At 27.7% G+C, this 19893-nt stretch overlaps 1 protein-coding gene across 1 annotated transcript in view; it reads left to right on the top strand.

The window, feature by feature from the left end:
• Positions 1-303: 303 nt before the first annotated feature.
• Positions 304-19893, top strand: part of LOC111622009 (ralBP1-associated Eps domain-containing protein 1-like) — a 75314-nt gene continuing 55724 nt past the window's right edge. Inside the window, exon 1 of the mRNA XM_023364311.1 lies at positions 304-427. The gene's annotated coding sequence lies outside the window, so the exon portion shown is untranslated. The remainder of the gene's footprint in view (positions 428-19893) is intronic.

Below are 19893 nucleotides of genomic sequence, written 5' to 3' on the forward strand. Positions count from 1 at the left end.
TGTTATTATCTTAATAAAATTGTATAATTAAAAAAAAAAAACCAAAATTCTTCTCAAACCAGACGATGTACAAAACACCGGCAAAACCGGATGCTATTGCGCATGTACGAAAACTAAACGAGAACGAAAATTTAATCGTCTGAATATATATATATTTATCGACGTAAATAATTTTATAATTTCTTAAAAGTAGTAAATTAATATTACGATTAGAATTTTATTTATTAAAAAATATATTAATGAACGTAATTATTTATTTTTATTAACTTTCCGATTTAAAAAAAATTATCATTTTCAAAATGACGTCAGAAGCCGTCATGGCTGACGGTCCAGATGAAAACGAATGATAGTTTCGATACTTATTACATCGCTAATCGGAAGATGAGACGTTTTATTCTGCTTCCGGCGATTTATGGTTAAGCTATAGGTAATTATGTTCTATTTTAATAATACACAAATGAAGAATATTTCGATATGTGTCGATGATTATTTTTTACATAAGTTAACATTCAGGCATAAGCCTAGAATATATGGCAAAATATTTAGTTATTTTTCAGGTAGAAATTATTGATTTATAAAATTTTATATGTTCTGTTATGTGTTTTACACGTTAACATTCAGTAGTGTTGTAATTGATGTATTTACATATGAGTTTATTTTAGTATATGTGTCAGTTAATGAACAACCTTCAGAAAATGTATTTAATATCACTGATATATCCTTTTATTATTATATTTAAAAATTCTTTTTTAACTTGACAAATATATTTATATATACACAATAATCTGTTGAAAAATATTTTAAATAATAATAATAATACAAAATATTCTCCACCTAGTGTTTATTTTGTTAAACTTTGGTGTTTAATACACTATGAACATATAAAAGTCCTCTTTTATAATGGGAAATTTTAAGAATTTCACAATTATTTGTTGTATTTAGGAAGGAAAATGCTTGTGTAATTCTTTTTAACAGAACTTGTTATGCAAACAAACTTAAATTATAAGTAATAACAAAACATTATATGTACATTTATTTCGGCATTATTATTATTACTATTAACAGGTGTTTGGGTGTAGTGTTTTAATAAGTATCGGTTTGATTGGGATAAAGCTGAATAAATGAAATGAAAATGATTATCTACCATATGTAAAATAGCTTGTGTCTGAAATGATGGATTTTTTCCCAAATAACATAATAAAGTTCTTTTCTCCATATTGTTACAATATATCCATAGTTATCTGAATAATGTGTGACTGTTTGATGAAGGCATTAAAGTTTAGTTGAGTTTATTGAATAATTTATAGTAGGTTTTTTTGATCTTCCTGAAAAGTCAATGTTTTAGAAGTGAGGTTTGTGCATAGATTGATTCATTTATGCAAAGTATTAACAATATTGTGTGTTATTTACTTTAAATTATCTTTATTAAAAAGAATGATTAATTTTATAGTTATTGGCAAATGATAGAAAATCTTTTAGTTCTTTGATTCATCTGTGAAAGAGTTTAGATCAAAAAACCAAAAATATGTATGTATTGACTGAAATTTTTTCAATCTTAAATTAAAACTATGTGACATAACTAGATTTAAAATCAAAATTTAAGTATGATTCTCAGTTCCATCCAAATAAACAGTAGGTCTGTTGAATTATGTAGCAAAAAGGCATTATTAGAAACACTATGTAAAGAAACACACTAATTAATACAAATTAAGGAATAGCTGATGTATTTTAAGTCTCTAGTTATATATTGTAATTGATTATGACATTTAGAGTGATATTGCTAAGTACTAATTTAGCTAATAACAGTCAAGAGCTTCCTAATACTGTAATAAGTTTCAATATACAATAAGTAGGCATATTTGAGTTTTTACATAATATTACTGGAAAATTAATTTTTGTTGTTGAATTACTACAAGGGTATTTTTCATAATTAAACATGTAATAAAAACAACATTAAGTGTCTTGGTGTATTTATTTCTCAAAATTTTCAAATTTGGTGTATTTGTTTCTCAAAATTTTCAAACTTTCAGTTTATTATTTGTTATATTTTAAATGTTCATTTTCACTTTAAATTTCTTCTACTGCATTTGTTTAAATTTAATATGTATGGAATCTTATTTCAAATTACCAGGTATAAAAACTGTTCCACAGAATATTATGTTAAAGGATATTTGATTATTTCTGAAAAATTTAAGTTAGATAGATGTGTTAAATTCAAAATCAGTCTTTGTTGTTGTTCCTGTATATTATTATAAGAAGTAATATTGTTGACTCTGTTAATTAATACAGTTTTTATTAATATTTTATACTAATACAGTACACGTACTTATTTTTAATTAGTGTTATGACAAAGTGTTATCGAGTTTTTATGTATATGAGTTCCAGTTTAGTACAGTATGTAACTTATAACTTGTATTATGACATACCTTTGATGCACAGAAAGAACTGTTGATCAACATTGGATTTAAACTTTTAATATTGAAATATAGTGTATTAATATGTCTTTGAATAAAAGTAACTTTCAAAATCAAAAATATTGTATTCAAATTAAATACAAAAACATTTCTCATCCTTTTATCCTTTCTCATTATAATGCAATTAATTGTAATAAAAAAATATATTAAATGTAATAGTAATTAATTAAAGAAGCATTAAGTATAACAGATATTTTCTCAAACATTTTTATCAGCAAAAATATAACTCTTATAAGTTTCCATGTAACCTTTTACGATAAAGAGCTTCTTAAAGATGAGCTCTACGGCTTGAAAATACTTAGATAATTAAAGCATTTAATAAATGTTGAATATATTTGCTAAATTATTTGGATAGATAGAAGCCAATAAATTACATTTGTATTTTTAAGTTCTATGTAGGTCAGAAATTCTCAAAGCTATTGATTTGTGGACTATTTAAACTGAATTACAGATGAACTGCAGACTACCTTTGCCACTGTCCACTTCTTATCCTGTAAATATTGCCTTAAATAATTATATTTTGTCTACCATTTATCTGATAATCTAATGTGAGAGAGCGATATGTAATATTGAAAATGCATACTTTTCTCTGACTAAACAGCATAGAATTGCATTTTGGAAAAATGACTAGGTCAGCATTAAAGACCACCTGACACATGCATATGAACCACATATGGTTCACTAACCATACTTTGTGAACCACTTATGTATGTAACATCAACCAGGAAATTTTTATTTTGAGAAGACATTTGGAATTTGATACTTATAATTTATTCCGAAAAACTTTGAAGCAATTAGAGTGTCTTGAAAAAAACTGTAATGCTAAAATTACTCTGCATAGAATTTCAATCTCACAGGAATGATAGAAATGAAATTTTTGTACCCTGGAGTCATTTTAAATACTTGAACAATCCAACATTTACTTATGATTCATAATTTTATTATTATTTATATTATCAAGTTAAAAACCTTTCCAAGGTAGCATTCTTCATTTAATATTTTGGAAATTTTCACTTGAACTATAATTATCAAGTTAAATATAATTAGCATAACAGAGTTAAATGAAATCATCAAACTTTTTAATACAAAATTATTTATGGCTAGCAATAATTTATTTTCCATTCTAAAATTGTTTAATAATGGAATGCTTAGATGAGGGAGTCAAATCAAAAATAATGTTTCCCTGAAATGTAAATATATTTAAAACTAGATTTAAGAAAAATTTATTAAATTTATTCACAATTTGTAAAATTGAGTAACTCGACATTATAGAATTTTTTCCTCTAAATAAATTCACAGTAGGCTACATTCTTAAAAGTAATAAAGCATATAAACTAATATAATAAACAAATATGTTATGTATTAAATTATTTGAGTAGATAATATCTTAAAGTTATACATGTGTTGGAAAATTTTTTATTTTTAATATTTTAATTATAGTATTGGTGATTGACTGAAATCATTGTGATAGTTGATTTAGAAAAATTAAATTTTCACAGTTTAATATCTGTAATAGAAACTTTCATATTAAATTTCAGTTTATACAGAAGTGATAGTTGTAAATACATGCAAATAGTCAGAAACTTGTCTATCAGGTATTTTTACTTGATATAGCTAAATAACTACTGTGCTTTATTATATTAGATAATGACATTTTTATTACATTAAGAATGACTAGAAAAAGATAGTTTATTTATATATACTGTGTGTATGTTTTACATATACTTATAAATAGATAATTTTCCTTGTATAACATTTCATTTACAATAAACAATGAATAATAATTTAATACAATTTAAGAATATAAACAAAATTAAAAGATTAAAAAACTTATATTAAATAATCCTTGAAAAATTTAAATAGTTTCAAAATCTATATACTTTTTAAAATACCTCAACAAAAACTAAATAATAACTCAACATATCCAGAGAAGTAGTAGTAAAGGATGTAATAATCTATTGTGTCAGTGTCCGTATACAAGGTTTGATCTGTCCTTTTCTTCCTCTTGTTTAACACTGTTTTGTTTTCTTCTCACTCTGATCAGACAATAGAAGAAACAAAATTTTTAATGATGACTATATTTTAAGTAGTTTTACATCATTTAAATAACAGATAACAATCATAATATTTATATTAAAACTTAATTAAATTCTTGCTCTCATCCACTTAAATATACAATAAGACAACTTGGGATTAGTGTACTGAATATTACTTTAAAATGTCAATAAATCTGAAATAAATTCTCAAATTTAGTTGCAAGTACTTAATACTGAAGTAGTAGTATGAAATAATTTTCATTTATTCAATTTAATTCAAAATTAATACAAATGAAATTATTAGTTAGTTTCATTAACTATAATTAAAATTAATTTTGAGCAAATATAAATATAAAATATGTAAATTACTTTAAATATGTTTAATAGAATAGATGTTTATGCAATGAGAAATGTTTTCAAATGTATTTTTACCAGTCTGTATGTCTGCTACATGAATTGCTCAGGTCATTATTATTGAAATCTTTGAACTGTTACAAATTGGGTTGATATTGTGAGATCTGGCATTCGTGTTGTATGATTGTTATGAATTAATTCTTGATGAGCTAGTTTCATAATGAAGTTTAAATAAATTATATAGCAATTATGTATGTACTGTATTCTTTCTTTAAACAAACAAAACAAAAAATTAAAATGTCTAAAAGTAAGAAATGTCTAGTGTGCATTACTGGAAGACTAAAACTGGATGACTAAAATAAAATAACAACCATTAATTTAGCAATTTAAATTATAAATAAGTGTTAAATTATGTGTTTTTATTAATATTAGTTCCAATTAATCATTGAATTTAAATGTAGATGTAAGTTTAATTGAACTTATTTGAGAGTTTTATTCTTATATTTTGAATGTGATGATGATAGTAACTTTAATTCGAATTACTAAATTAAAGATGATGGTTTATTCTATATTTAGATATTTTTTATTTTACTTTACATTACGATAGCATTTGACAATTAAATTTAAAGCACATTGTTTTTAGTTTAAAATATCATATTTTATGAAGATTGTTATAAACATATGTATGATTTTATTAGTGATCTAGTGAATTTTATGAGTTTTATATATTCTTATTTGAAATTCATTATTCAGTAATGAAAGAAAGATTAGGTAAAAGTATTACTTTAGTTGATTTGAAACAAATTATATGATTTAAACCAGCGTTTCTCAAAGTGGGCGATAACGCCCCCTTGTGGGCGCTGGAGGCTTTCAGGGGGGCAGTAGAAGGCTCAAAGAGAATTGGGGGGCGATAAGGAAATATAGAGGGGCGACGGCAGACAAATTCTATATATAAAAATTCGACGGAATATATATAAAATGTTGACATTTTATATATTTTTTATTTTTTATTGAAGGTCACAACTTGAATATTTCTAACTATATTGACTTTATTTTATCTGAATTTGATTTATCTGAATATTGACTTTTATTTTAGCTCAACGTTTCTCAAAGTAAGCAATAACGCCCCCTTCTGGCGCGATGAATAGATCTATGATAGAGGCAGGGTATTGAACGGTGACCATAGGCAAAATTGGGGCTGATAAGAGGAAACATTGCGTTCAATGGTTTCCAGATGATGAGAACAATGTACAGTAAGGGCACAAAGTGTGAGATTCATAGAAAAGTTTTCCTAAGAATATTTCCAATCTTTTTCTCACACAAGAGAAAATGGGTTAGGGGGCGTTGGGTATAACTTTATGGAACAAAGGGGGCGGTGGATCGAAAAAGTTTGAGAATCACTGATTTAAACTAATCATTATGATGCAATCAAATAGCAAAAAAGAAGGTAGAGAAGTTGGATTTTGTTTTAATAAATAATGCAGAATTTAATATTATTAAGTTATTAAAATTGTAATATAGAGTTAATTTGCAAATAACAATATTTTATTTTATTTGTTACTGTATTACTTCACTTACAACTAATTTGATTAGGAAATTAAATAGTACTGCTCTTTACAAGGTTATCAATAATAAATCTTGTTTGTTAATTAAAACACAACGATGATGATCAATATTTTATTACTAGATAATCTTGAAAATGAAATTAAAGTTTTGAAAATTGAATTTAAAATAATTTGTGCTGAAATTTTAAACTTTTATTAGAATTCATCTATTTGTTCATTATAATATAATTAATCTATTTCTGATATTTTATATGGTTTAATTTCAATCTAATAGTTTATTTATTAAATTTAAAACATTTCTTTACAGATTAAATGACTGAATTTATTTGTAAGTAAATAATACTGAATTATAAATCTCTGTGTATAAATTCTGTCTACAAAGAAAGAAAATGACTTGTTGGTACAATATTAAGTCTAAGACAAAAAAACAATGCTAAATAAATCAAAAGACAATTATCAGCTGGATTAAATTTGTTTCAAGACTCAAATGTCTTGTTATCTGAGCATTCATTTTAAAAATAATTTAAAACAGAATTAAATGGATATTCAATTCAATGACAGTCCAGTCTTGAAAAATATTTAATTCTAGATATCAGTGACTTCTCTAACTTAGCAATTTTCTTTTGTCTATGGATGGAATTAAATCAATATCCATTGAAAACATGCCAAATGTTCTAACTAGCCAAGACAAAGTAGATGGGTGTCTCACTAACTTGGTTGGATATTCAGCATATGAAAAGGCATTGATTTTAATCAAAAACAAAGCTCTTTACTAGGGGTGGTCTTGGAAAATTTTTAAAAGTTGCCAACCATTTTGCCAGTTTTTATTTTTTCATCACTTCAAATTATTTATCATCACCAGTATTACTAATTAATGCCGGTGCTGGTAACCTTATCAGCTTGGCATCTGGAAAGCAAAAGTAACATGTTAATTAATCTGAAAACTGGGCATCATTGCTCAAAAACTGCCATTGGTTCTCAATGTCACTTCCTGCCTGAACTTGCAGCATGATGTCATGAAATCACTAAATGTGTGGTGCACGAGGGCTAAACATTCTGCTGTTTCTCTTGAAGAGCACTTTGTGATTCTGTTTCACACTGAATGATGAAATAAGCAGACTAAGTTTTTTTTGCCACTTTAATAAAAAATATTGCCAAGCGACAATTTTGGTGCTATTTACAGAAACTTCAAACTATATTTTTCTATCTGGATCATAATTTTTTTATTTGGTGAATGTGTAGTTTATATATTAGGATTTGCATTTGATAATCATTATTTATTTTTTAAATATTGGTACATCACTGATGTCACTACAAGGAGACCAGGACTGCACTGGATAACACCATCGTAGAGATGAAGCAAAAATGACACTATAAAATTTTTTGAAGTGTTTAAGCAGAAATTTATTATTTTAAATATTTCTGTAGTTAGTTTACAAAAACAAAAACTTAATCCATCTTATGTATGTATCCAGTACACTATCTACAATGCTAAAACTATGCTAATCTCCTGTCTTAACCTTGTAATGCATTTCAGTCAGAGCTGTCATCAAATAATAAAAAATACAAAATTATTTTACATTTTACAAATGTAATACATATAGGCTAAGTGTGTGAGATAAAGATTAATTTTAATTTTGCTAGTTGTCATATTAGTTTTATTATTGATTCAGTCAGCAATATATGAAAATAAAAATTTGAGTAATATTAGTATGTACAAAAAATGTTAAGGATTCTGTATGGTCTGGTACAAAAAGAAATCTATGGGAGTGACACCATGATTTACCATGCTGTGTGACACCAACCCTAGTAACACCATTGTGGTACATCTTATATTTTCTACAATAATTTTAATCATATCTTAATCTGAATGCCATAGAACACTTGTTGATATTATTTACAAATATCTTGTAACTCTTAGGCATAAGTTATGGCAGTATGATATTCAAAAGAATGTAAGAAAATCAATTATTATTGCATTTGAAAGGTCAAATGCTTTAGAAAAGCTTATTTAGTTTTAACTATTGAACTTCAAGTATTTTACCTGAAAATAGACTTAGATGATCTAGATCAGTGGTTTCCAATTAGTGGTACCCGTACCCCTGGGGGTACGTGCAGCAATCTAAAATCGGTCGATTTAAAATTGAAATGCATGAGATGAAGCAATCAAAAAAATAATGGATGGACCATCAAAAATTCGGCAATTTACAAAATGATGTCAAATGCACAAATTTGTTTATTTATAACTAAAAATAATCTCAAAGTTTCATAAAAAAATGCATTTGTGACAATATCTAAATGAAATTCTTATGCAAGAAACAAAAATTGTACAATTAACACAAATTGTGTTAATTGTACAATTATCATTATCATCATGTCAGCGAAGCGGCAATAAAATATTTACCGCCATTTTGCACAACATACCTCTGCGAGAGCGGATTTTTGGCCGTGACAAACATGAAAACTAAACATCGTAACCTACTTTAACTCGAAGATGACTCGAGACTAAAGCTGATCAAAAAGCAACCAGATTTTGCAAAGTTATGCAAAGAAAATCGTGCACATTTGTAACATTAAAATTAAATAACCTTATGTTATTTTCATTATTATTAAAATTGTATTTTAAAGGTAATAAATGTAAAAAAAAAAACTTATTCTATTTATCACTAGCTGTCTACCCACAGCTTCGCCCGCATTATATGGAATTTTCTCGTGGGAGTAAGATATTTTCTCACAGTAAAATGTAGCCCATGTTCATCTCCAACATGTAAGCTATCTCTGTGCCAAATTTTATTAAAACCTGTTCAGTGGTTTAGCCGTGAAAAGGTGACAGACAGACATAATTACCTTTGAATTTATAATATTAGTATGGCTTAATATGAATTTCTGCTATAAGGGGTACGCGAGTTTGAGCTCTTTCTTAAAGTGGTATGCAGGAAAAACTAATTGGGAACCACTGATCTGGATAATTACATCCCAATATATCTGATGTTTGTTTTTTATTTTAAATTATTATATTCCATCATATGTTCTATTCTGATATACATTTCTGAATGATTTCTTTAACTTGAGGATGATTGCTAAAAGCAATTGAAAACATTTGTTTTTCTCCAACATTGTGTTTTACAAGCTGGATTTTTGATTACGTGTTTTGAATATTATCCAGTATTTACAGTCGACCCCCCTATAAGATAGAGATATGTTCCATTCTTTAGGAATCCGATTTCTTACGAATCCTTCCAATCACAACCCGACACGTGTCAAGTTTACGGACTACGGCTGTTTGAAAGATTTTCTTCCATAAAATTAATCGATTCTAGACTAATCCGACTCAACATTTCCAAAATACGTATATATTTTTTGGGAATAATCCGTATAAACTACGCTATAAACAAAAAATTGTAGGATTACTTACCGAGTGTCACCATTCGACATTGCCATTGCTCAACATTGTTTTCGTCGCGGAACAGCTCAGCAAAGAGCGGCCGATTTCTAACAACTTATTTTTCTGTGAAAACTTCGTAGAACTTCGGAGACATCATTAATATAAATAATTTTAATCGCCGTTGAATAAGAAATGTTTCTTTCACAAGAAATGTATAAAATTACAGTACTGTATTAGACTTACGGTACCTAATTTACATACTGACAGACGATAGTTAGCGTAAAAATCTCCGTAGCGTGGCGCCACGCTAGACGGCGGAAATTATATATTTAATTATAACAAAGTTACAATAAGTTAATATATAATTATATATACAGTACCTAATTTATATATAATTAATATATAATTATATGTACAGTACCTAATTTATATATAATTTATATAATACTGTCCAGACGATAGAAATCTCTCCGTAGCGTGGCGCTACGGACGGCGGAAAAGTAGTTCGGCTGCCCGATGACGTTTGAGGTAATTATAGGGAATTTTTACTGTTTTTTACGGATACCGGTCACAATTTTTTCGTAGTTTAATAGGAATCGTAATTATAGGGGGGTCGACTGTAGTGCATTTATTATTTAGAATTGATAAAGTTCTTGTTGATTACATTAAAAAGAAATTAAAGTTCATTGTCTATTGTTGATTTTTGATTCAAACTACAAAGCATTCAATAGAATTTAGAATGATTTTGAATTTTTAAGTTGTTGGAGTGAGTTCTGTTTTTTGGGTGGATAGTTTTATTAGTTTTGCTTCTGATAATGATATTGTAGGCTTGAAAATACTCAGGACTGAGTAGGAATTTTTTAAATTTTGTTTAATAAAGTAAATATTTTAAAGAAACTAAGTGATTATCAACATAGATATGCTAATCACATAAAGAATCAAAGCCTGAATTATAATAAAAATTTAACTTATTAAGCCTGAATTATAGAAATAATCAAATGATATGGCCAAGTTAATTCTTGAACTAGAACTTGGCTAATGAACTACATAAATACAGCAAAGCAGTGTGTCAAAAATTCTGATTTGACCATTGAAAAATACAGTTGAACCTCGATTATCCGGACCTCTATTATCCGGATTTTCGATTATCCGGATTGTTCAAAATAAACAAAAATTTTACGAATTTGCTGATTTGCACTTAGCGAATTACGACACTGTTTATGTACTGTACGTGATGGAATGCATAACATTTTTTGTTTCAACAACGTCTCACCCGGCACAGTGGTCATAAACTCTTAAATATATTTTGTGTCGTAATAAAAATATAACTTGACATACGTATTTATAAATAATTTATACTCAAATTACATCATTTCTATAACCAAGGGCGGCGTAAGGCATGGCCACCGCCTATGCCTCGCGGTCCGAAGGGCCTTGCGCCTCGAAGGTTTATGCATTACTTAAAAGCCGAGAATGCGACGAAAAAATTTTACTCATCATAAAACGATAAATAGTTTGTCAAACTTTTATTCATAAAAATGCAGTTTCAACTGCTTTTTATTTTATAAAATCCATCTTCTTGTGCCGCCAGAGGGCCTTTTAAACAATAGCTAGTCTGTTAGCGCTGGTCAGTAGTAGTCCAAATTCAATACGAACGTTTGTTTCTTGAAAATTTGATCACGATTTAAATACAGTATTTACTTTTAATATTACAACACGTTTTCTTTTGATATGTCATCGAAAGGAAACGTGTTATATTATCATTAAAAAACAAATTAAAGTATTTGTTTCGATTATACGGATTTTTCCTTATCCAGACTACCTTCATCCCCAATTAGTCCGGATAATCGAGGTTCTACTGTATATTAATTTTTTGAGTAACTTCATTATTACTGTTCTTTTAGCTTGTGTTACCTTCTGGTGTTCTAACATTCATTCAAAATTTGTAATTTTGAAATTATGATTAGTGTATCTTTTGTTTAAATTTAAGAATTCAATAATTATATTTTGAATTTTTGTAAGTATTGTTACATTTCTTGTGAAATACTGGTTTGAACTTAGAATATGTACAGTAGACCCCCCTATAACGCTTAGATACGTTCCACGCTTACCGAAAATTACGCTGTAGGAATGATTAAATACATGAGCCAATCGCAGCCCGATAGGTGGGAACTTTACGGACTAAGGCTGTTCGAAAGGTTTTCTTCTATAAAATTAACCGATTCTAGACTAATTCGACTCAACATTTCCAAAACACATATAATTTTTTGGGAATAATCTGTATAAACTATGCTATAAACAAAAAATTATAGGATTACTTACCGAGTGTGTACCGTTCGACTACGTCGTTGCTTAAAGCTGGTTTTCATCGCGGAACAGCACATTAAACTGCAGCCGCGATTTCTAATAACGAATTTTTCGCATAAAAATAACTTGACCTTCAGAGAAATCATTAATATAAATAATTTTTATGGACGTTGAATAAGAAGTGTTTCTTTCACAAGAAATGTATAAAATTAGTGCTGTATTAGACTTACGGTACCTAATTTACATACTGTACAGACGATAATAAACTCAACTTACTAGCCTAAAATCTCCGTAGCGTGTTGCCAGGCGGCAGAAAGCATATATATAATTATAATAAAGTTACAATAAATTAAGTTAATATATAATTATATATACAGTACCTAATTTATATATAATTAATATATAATTATATGTACAGTACCTAATTTATATATAATTTATATATAATACTAAACAGACGATAGCAAACTCAATTTAGCCGCTCCGTAGCGTGGCGCAGGGTCGGAGGAAAGTAGTTCGGCTGCTCATCCACTATTGGTCCAGACTCTATCAATCTTCTCGCGAAACGACATTATAGGAGGTACGTTATACGAAAGTTGCTACAATTTTTTCGCTACGTTATAGGAATTTCCATTATAGGAATGTACGTTATAGGGGGGTCGACTGTAAACTTGAATTACAGTGTATTTGGAATTTGCAGTACTTAAAATGCTAATTTGCACATGTTCGATAATCTGGACAAATTGAAAATTCTGTATTATGTTATTTGGACTAAAAGTAGACAGATATAAACATTGGGCTTCAAGATGTTTATATATTTGTGTGTATGTATATGTATATATATTTATATTTATCATGCGGGGGTAAAGCGATAGCCAGCTGTGCACCACAGTGGATAATTATAGGCCACGGATATAGGGATGTTCCCAGTCAGTACTGTAAGTAAATGTGGTTATATCTGAGTTAAATATTCTGGAAGCAGAGGGTCAGACAGAGATCCGAGTAGCGTAACTGGCTATGCATCTGCACAGTAAGCAGCAGTTTTGGGTTCAAGTTTCACTTCGAGCCAATTCTTTTCTTCCAGAATATTCTAAATTATTTAATAAATATTAATTTAATTATAATTATTAAATTTAATAAGAGATGGTTCCTAATGTCTACCTCTAGTATCAGATTATTTAGAATTTAGTTAATAGTAGTGGTAAAATAGCCCAAGTTAATACTGCAATCATTTGATACTTAGAAATAAACTAATTAATTTCGACTAATCTGGAAAGAAAGATTGATTGGAACAGAACTTGAACCTACAACTTTTGTTTATTATGCAGATGCTTTGCTAGTTTTCTTCTAGAATAATAAAAAAAATATAGATTTTTTTTTCTGGTTTGATCATTTAAAATAGAATTTATATTTTACTCAGGTTATTTTTCTCTCTCAAAATTTGATTATTGTAAATGATATTGCAACTAAATATAATTTTCTTTCATGTTTGTTTCTACAAACATTTGCTATAAAATTGTGAAAATATCACAAAAACCTTTACATAAATAAATATAAAATTAATATTCTCAATCAATCCACTCCAAAACATTAAGTTACACTTTAAAATTTAAATAACATATAACTATTATATTTTCTATATTTGTAAGTAAAACTAATTGAATATACATAAAATAACTTAACTTTATTCAATAAAATATGTAAATAATAATTTGCTGAAAGTTCAAATATATTTGCCAAAAAATCCAGCATATCCTACAAATAAGGTATTTTTAATTTTTATTTCTTAACCATTATATACAACTTTTTTAAAAATTATGAGTATGCATTTAAATGTTTACTTATTTTTGTTTTATTACAGGATATTTTTATACAGATGTATTGATTTTATGTATTTTGTAGTGAATATATTATTAAATAAATAAGAAGCAGTGTAACTCTTAACAGTTAATCATTATTGATGTAAGCTTAGTGAAAACAAACTGTTTAAGAATATTTTTATACTTTTCTCTTTTTAAGTAAATACTAATCTGGTGTTTTTTATTTGATTAAATTTCTTGTTTGCTGTTGGAGAAATGACTAGAAAGAATTTTAAAATTAATTTTTATCCTGAATATCCTCTTGGTAGTATTTTGGATTTGGTTAAAATATCATATGCTTAGTAAATGTTTAGTTTTTTGATGGGGACTTAAACTTTAATATTCAAAATTGCATTCTTAAAATGAACCTATTTTTTTTTTCATTTTATTTATAACTTATTTCATCATACAAATGTTTTTGAACTTTCATTTTATCATGTTTTAAATTTATATTTTCAGTTTGAAAAGTGTATAGGTTACAGAAGTGTTTTTTTTTTTTTTTTTTTTTTTTTTTTTTTTTCNAAGTGTTTTTTTTTTTTTTTTTGTTTTTTTTTTTGCTCTTACCAAAATTTAAGGAAAAAAGCATTCATTATAATGTTCATTAATGAAATTTTTGAAAAACAACATTACTTAGCTTTCATGTTACTTATCATTAAATTCTTAAACTAATGCTAATGATGTAAGTACTAATTTTAATCTTCATTAAACTTTTGCAAAAATCAATTTTGTTTCTTTTTCCTTTTCTGAGATTCTGTCATAAGTATGTAAGAGTGTTAACTAATTTGCTTTTTTAGAAATATATTTTGTTCTTAAAAGTGATAAATCATCATTTCAAAGTACTTTTCTTTAGTTACTGTTATAAAATTTATATACAGTAATTGGAGAGTGCTGAATTGATAAATTTTATATTTTTATCATGAGGTTCATTGCAGAAATATCAAATCTTGCTTTATCAACAAAATGACTCATTTTAAAATTGTGTCATATGCAATTTAAGTTTTTTGATGTAATTTTATAATTATTATTAGATTTTTATTAATATTCCTTTATAAAATTTGAAACAAATTAATTTTTGGAGTCTAAATGTGGTATACCTTATTTTAAAAGTTAAAATAATGAGTAAGAAGCATTTTAAACTATTGTAAGATTGTTTATATTAGTTTAATGTATAAAAAAGCAAACTTTAATACTAGCAAGTTGTAAACATATATACATACTACATGGTACGTATATACCTTTTTTTTTCTGTTGAGTATATGAAAACATTTGATTCCTTCTTACTAAGATTCCTTCATTAACATGGCGTAGTGAACTTAACAAAGTTGTTTATCACTCACTTTTTTAAGTCTCTCAATTTATTTATTTTGTTGAATTTTTAGTTCTGATTATTTAAAGATCAGAATGGAAAATTCAAAATTAAAATAAATAGAGAATTTCAGAATAACTCAAATAATTCTGGCATTTTAATGTATACTGAATTTTTTCTTTATCCTCAGATTTATTCATTGTTTTATATTTGTATTATATTTATGTCAGATGGATGAACTTGTTTTGTCTGGCTTCACTGAAGAAGAGTACTGTATTATTGTTTTTACTTTCCTGATCTGGAAAAATATAACCCCCTGGATTTTTACATTTTTGGACTTATAACACCTTGAAACATCAAAATGCAAATTATTTCATGGGTAATTTCTGTTTGTATAGATGTTAGTGTAGGTGGCGGATGATCTTGCTCACCCTGTTTGAAGCTTAATAACTCCTGCTTTTTGTCAAATTTCTGAAATTTTGCAGGGACATTTGTTTATTGGGGGATTGATGCTATTAAATTTTGATGGTTAAAGGTCAAGAGGGTTGGGAGATAATGAGAATTGTGTGTATCTCCATTAGGGTCAGACTTAATGACAATTTTACTCATTATTAGCACTTACAATTTTTATAAAACTTATCCCTATTCTCAAAATTAAGCTTTTTGACATTTTATAATAGTTAAAAATATAAATTGTTCTTTAAATAAAATATCATAACAGATAACGCCACTAAAATTTAAATGTTGCAATAAAGTTGAAGAACCCAATGCTTGTTTATTTTTATTTTGTAAGACTTATGTTAAATCTTAACATATGTATAAAACACTCTGTTGCAAGGAACTAAATTTCATACAAGAATACTAATTGATTTATTTGGTATACTATATTTATAATAAACTAGCTTACCCGTTGTGCATTGCTGCAATCTCAGAAGAAAGGAAATTCAAGCAAATTCGTTATGATAAAATTCAATTTACATTATATCATTTTTATTGAAACTTATTATTATTCATTTTCATTGGGAAAACATTTCAAAGTGTCGTTTCAATTCTATTTATTTATTGGAGTGCTTGTGGATACACGATATTTTTTGTTTTTTCGTCTGGTGCGTACACGAATAAATCAGAAGGTTTTTCCGACACGTGAGCCGGCCACATACAGTTGTCCATGTGAGAAGCACAGATTCTCTAAATTTAGCCCATACAATTGAAGCGATTGTCAGAAGTGCGATATTCCCCATTTTTATATATATATATATTTTTAATCCTTTATAATTTAATTATTTAATTGCTCCTTTCTCTCTTCCTTGGCACGTTGTGAAATTTCTGATAGTTGGATAATAAACCGTTTTATTGTAATTTGTCTTTTTAAATTATTTTGAGTCGATATTAAAATTTGGAAAAGGGGGGATACCTAGATCGGTAAAATACGCGAATTTCTTCCTACAACTTCGGTTGTTGTTCGGGGTACAGTTAAGGTTTTAACGAAGTTTGAGCGAATACATAATTAGCAAAAAAAGTTGAAATAAAGTGATTAAACAAAAATTATTACAAATATCGTAAATAACAAATGCATATATAGAGATATTTTTTGAAAGGGGGAAATGGTCTTCACAATTTGAAATGGATCGAACACACAGTGCTCGAATGCTCGTGTAAACGCGCGCCATCTATCGTAGGATAAATGTACTTCGCGGGAGTGTATTAAAAAACTTTCCAAAGTTTCATGGCAATCGTACTATGCCACAAACCTTCGCTGGGGTATATTCAACATATTCCCAAAGTTTCACGGCAATCGGATAAACAGTGTGGTAATGCATGAAGGACACACACACACACATACATTCATTTTTATATATATATAGATTCAAAATTAATTAATATTGATGAAACTGGTTATTTATAAACTTCATTATTCATAATTCAAAACATTATTTTGAAAGTGGTACACTATACAGAAACTCTTATACTGCACCACTTTCAAAATAATGTTTTCCTGTACCTGTACACTTTTGCTAGCATCCATATCACTTGTCAAAGCAGTCCTGGAAGCCATTTTTTATGATATCTTTAAGAACTTTTGTTGCTGTAGCTTCCATGTTTAACTTCTATCAATTGTTTCTGGTTAATGGATATCTGACCATGAAGTGCTAAAAATATTTATGTAGTTCTTTACTCTCTTGATATTTTCCCCACAGATTTTTTGTCTATTCTTAAAATGGAAGTTGAATGGTTGCATGTTCCAATCAGCAATAGAGATTTGAAGCAATGAGACTTCATAAAGTTATCTAAAAAAATGGCTTCCTGGGATGTTTTGGCAAGTAGTATGAATGCTAGCAAAAGCATATAACTATAGTAGGAGCTTATTTTGAAAGTAGTGTGGTGTAAAAGCTGATGCACAAAATTAAGATGATATTAAATGTCAATTACATGTTAAACCAATTGCTTCTCTCTTTTGCCTCAATAATTAAAACAATTGGTGGGACCAATCATTGACATCAGCGGCATGTGGTGAGACAATTTTCAAGAGGAACCAGATGTGAGAAAACCTATTTTTTTATACATTATAACGATTATTATTTAAACACCTGAAAAAAATTCATTTTATTCAGACATTATTGGCACATTAATTTACTTTCCCAGCTCTGTTATATATAACATAGGGAAAGTGCGTATAACAATCAGTCAAAAGCAATAACACCTACCCAAGATTTTTACATTTTTGGATTTAGGGGATCCTGAAACTTCAAGAAATGCAAAATATTTGGGTTTTTTATGTATGTGTGGTGGGCATGATTTTGTTCACTTTCTTTGAAGTTTAATAACTCTTGTCTTTTTGTCGAAAATTTCTGAAATTTTGCAAGAAGGTTTATGTAATAGGGGAATTAATGCTATTAAATTTTGATGGTTAAAGGTCAATGGGGTGGGATGAAAGGTGGTAGTGTAATATCTCGAGTAGTTCAGACTTAATGACAATTTTATTCATTATTAGTGTTTACAAGTTTTTTTATAAAACCATCTCTACTTTCAAAATTTTAAGCTTTTTTTTTTTTTTTAATAATTATAAGTTTTAATAAAATAGAATACTGCATGGAAATTGTTGGTTGTCTTCACTTTGATGTGATGATTCCCCTAGGTCAGTTGCATCATTCACAGATTCCAGCTGCACTATGTTTTGCTGTGAGGGGCCACTTCTCCTAATGAATCCCTTTCCACTTTGAATTCAAAGCTTTCTAATCACCTATGCTGACTTTTAAGTAGATTCACACTTTAGATGAAAACTTTTAAGTGTTTTATGATAATAGAAATACAAAAATCACTAATGCAATTTTGTTTTCAATAATCACAAGAAACAAAATCTCTTATTACAGAACTACCTGGATGCATGCAAAACATAAGTGTGTCAGAAATACGGATTTACAAGCTAGTCCTGTCAATGAGTAAACTAAAGGAGCCATGAGGGATGTTTATGTTGGTTCGTGGAAGAGTTGAATTCAGTGTAAAGGAGGGGAGGACAAATGAGAAAAATACACGAAAAAATACATATTATAAACACCAACTGTATAAATTTGTATTTGAAAATCTTTTGTTTGAAAATTCAAGCAAAAGATTTCAAATACAAATGCATTAAAAATAATATTTAATAGGTATTTAGGGGACTAGCCTAGTCCTCCTAGTCCATTCTTGGCATGCCATTGATTGACATTCAATGTCACCTTAACTTGTCACTTTTGAATTCATCTTAGTCTTTATTGTGTATTCAAATGTGTTCAAAATTTGTCCATGGATTTTACAATATTGAAATTGTCAATTTGTTTGGAACGTTTCATCAGGTTTACTGTAATGGAAACTGATAGTGCAATATTTTTCTTCCTTGTCCTTAATAAATCAATGTATTTTTAGGATGTTATTTAGTATACATGTAGAATCTTTATTACATTATTTTTCTTAATTTTTTTCCTGTTATGACATATATCTATAAATTTTAAACTTTTTTGGCTTTTAGTTATTACTAATTATAAAATTTATAAAATATTGCCAGGTGTTAATTTACACAACACAGTTTTAGACTCAGTTGCCAATTTTTAAATTTAATTTTAATAGGAATATTTCACTGCATATTAGGGGAAAAAATCATCAAAAATCTAAAGTTAATCAGACTTTTAAAAATAAACTTGTAATATTTATTGAAAATGTGTATGAAATTATCACTTCTAGTAGTATGAAATGGATACCTATTAAATTTATGGAAAATTCTTCACATTAACTTTTATTTTAAACATCTGTGTTTCTAAATTTTAAAGATATGCTACATTTTAAATTATAGGCTTTAATAAAAATGTTTTATATTATAATTTGAATGACCTCTGGTTTTGTGAATTATGTACACATACATTCTAGTTCAAGGGTGGCCAACATGAGGCCCGCGGGCCGCAACATGACTCCAGGCGGGCCGCATGCGGCCCGCGGAGCTTGGTCAAATGAACGTAAATGTTAACTTTATTGTACATATCACCAAATGAACATTAGAAGAGTTAAGAAGGTTTTGAAGAATTCTATGAAATGTATTTGGACAAGGATAAATATCCTGCGTTTTACAAACATGC

Source organism: Centruroides sculpturatus, unplaced genomic scaffold, assembly GCF_000671375.1.
Source record: "Centruroides sculpturatus isolate CEXI.00-Female unplaced genomic scaffold, Cexi_2.0 scaffold268, whole genome shotgun sequence".
Classification (NCBI taxonomy): Eukaryota; Metazoa; Arthropoda; class Arachnida; order Scorpiones; family Buthidae; genus Centruroides; species Centruroides sculpturatus.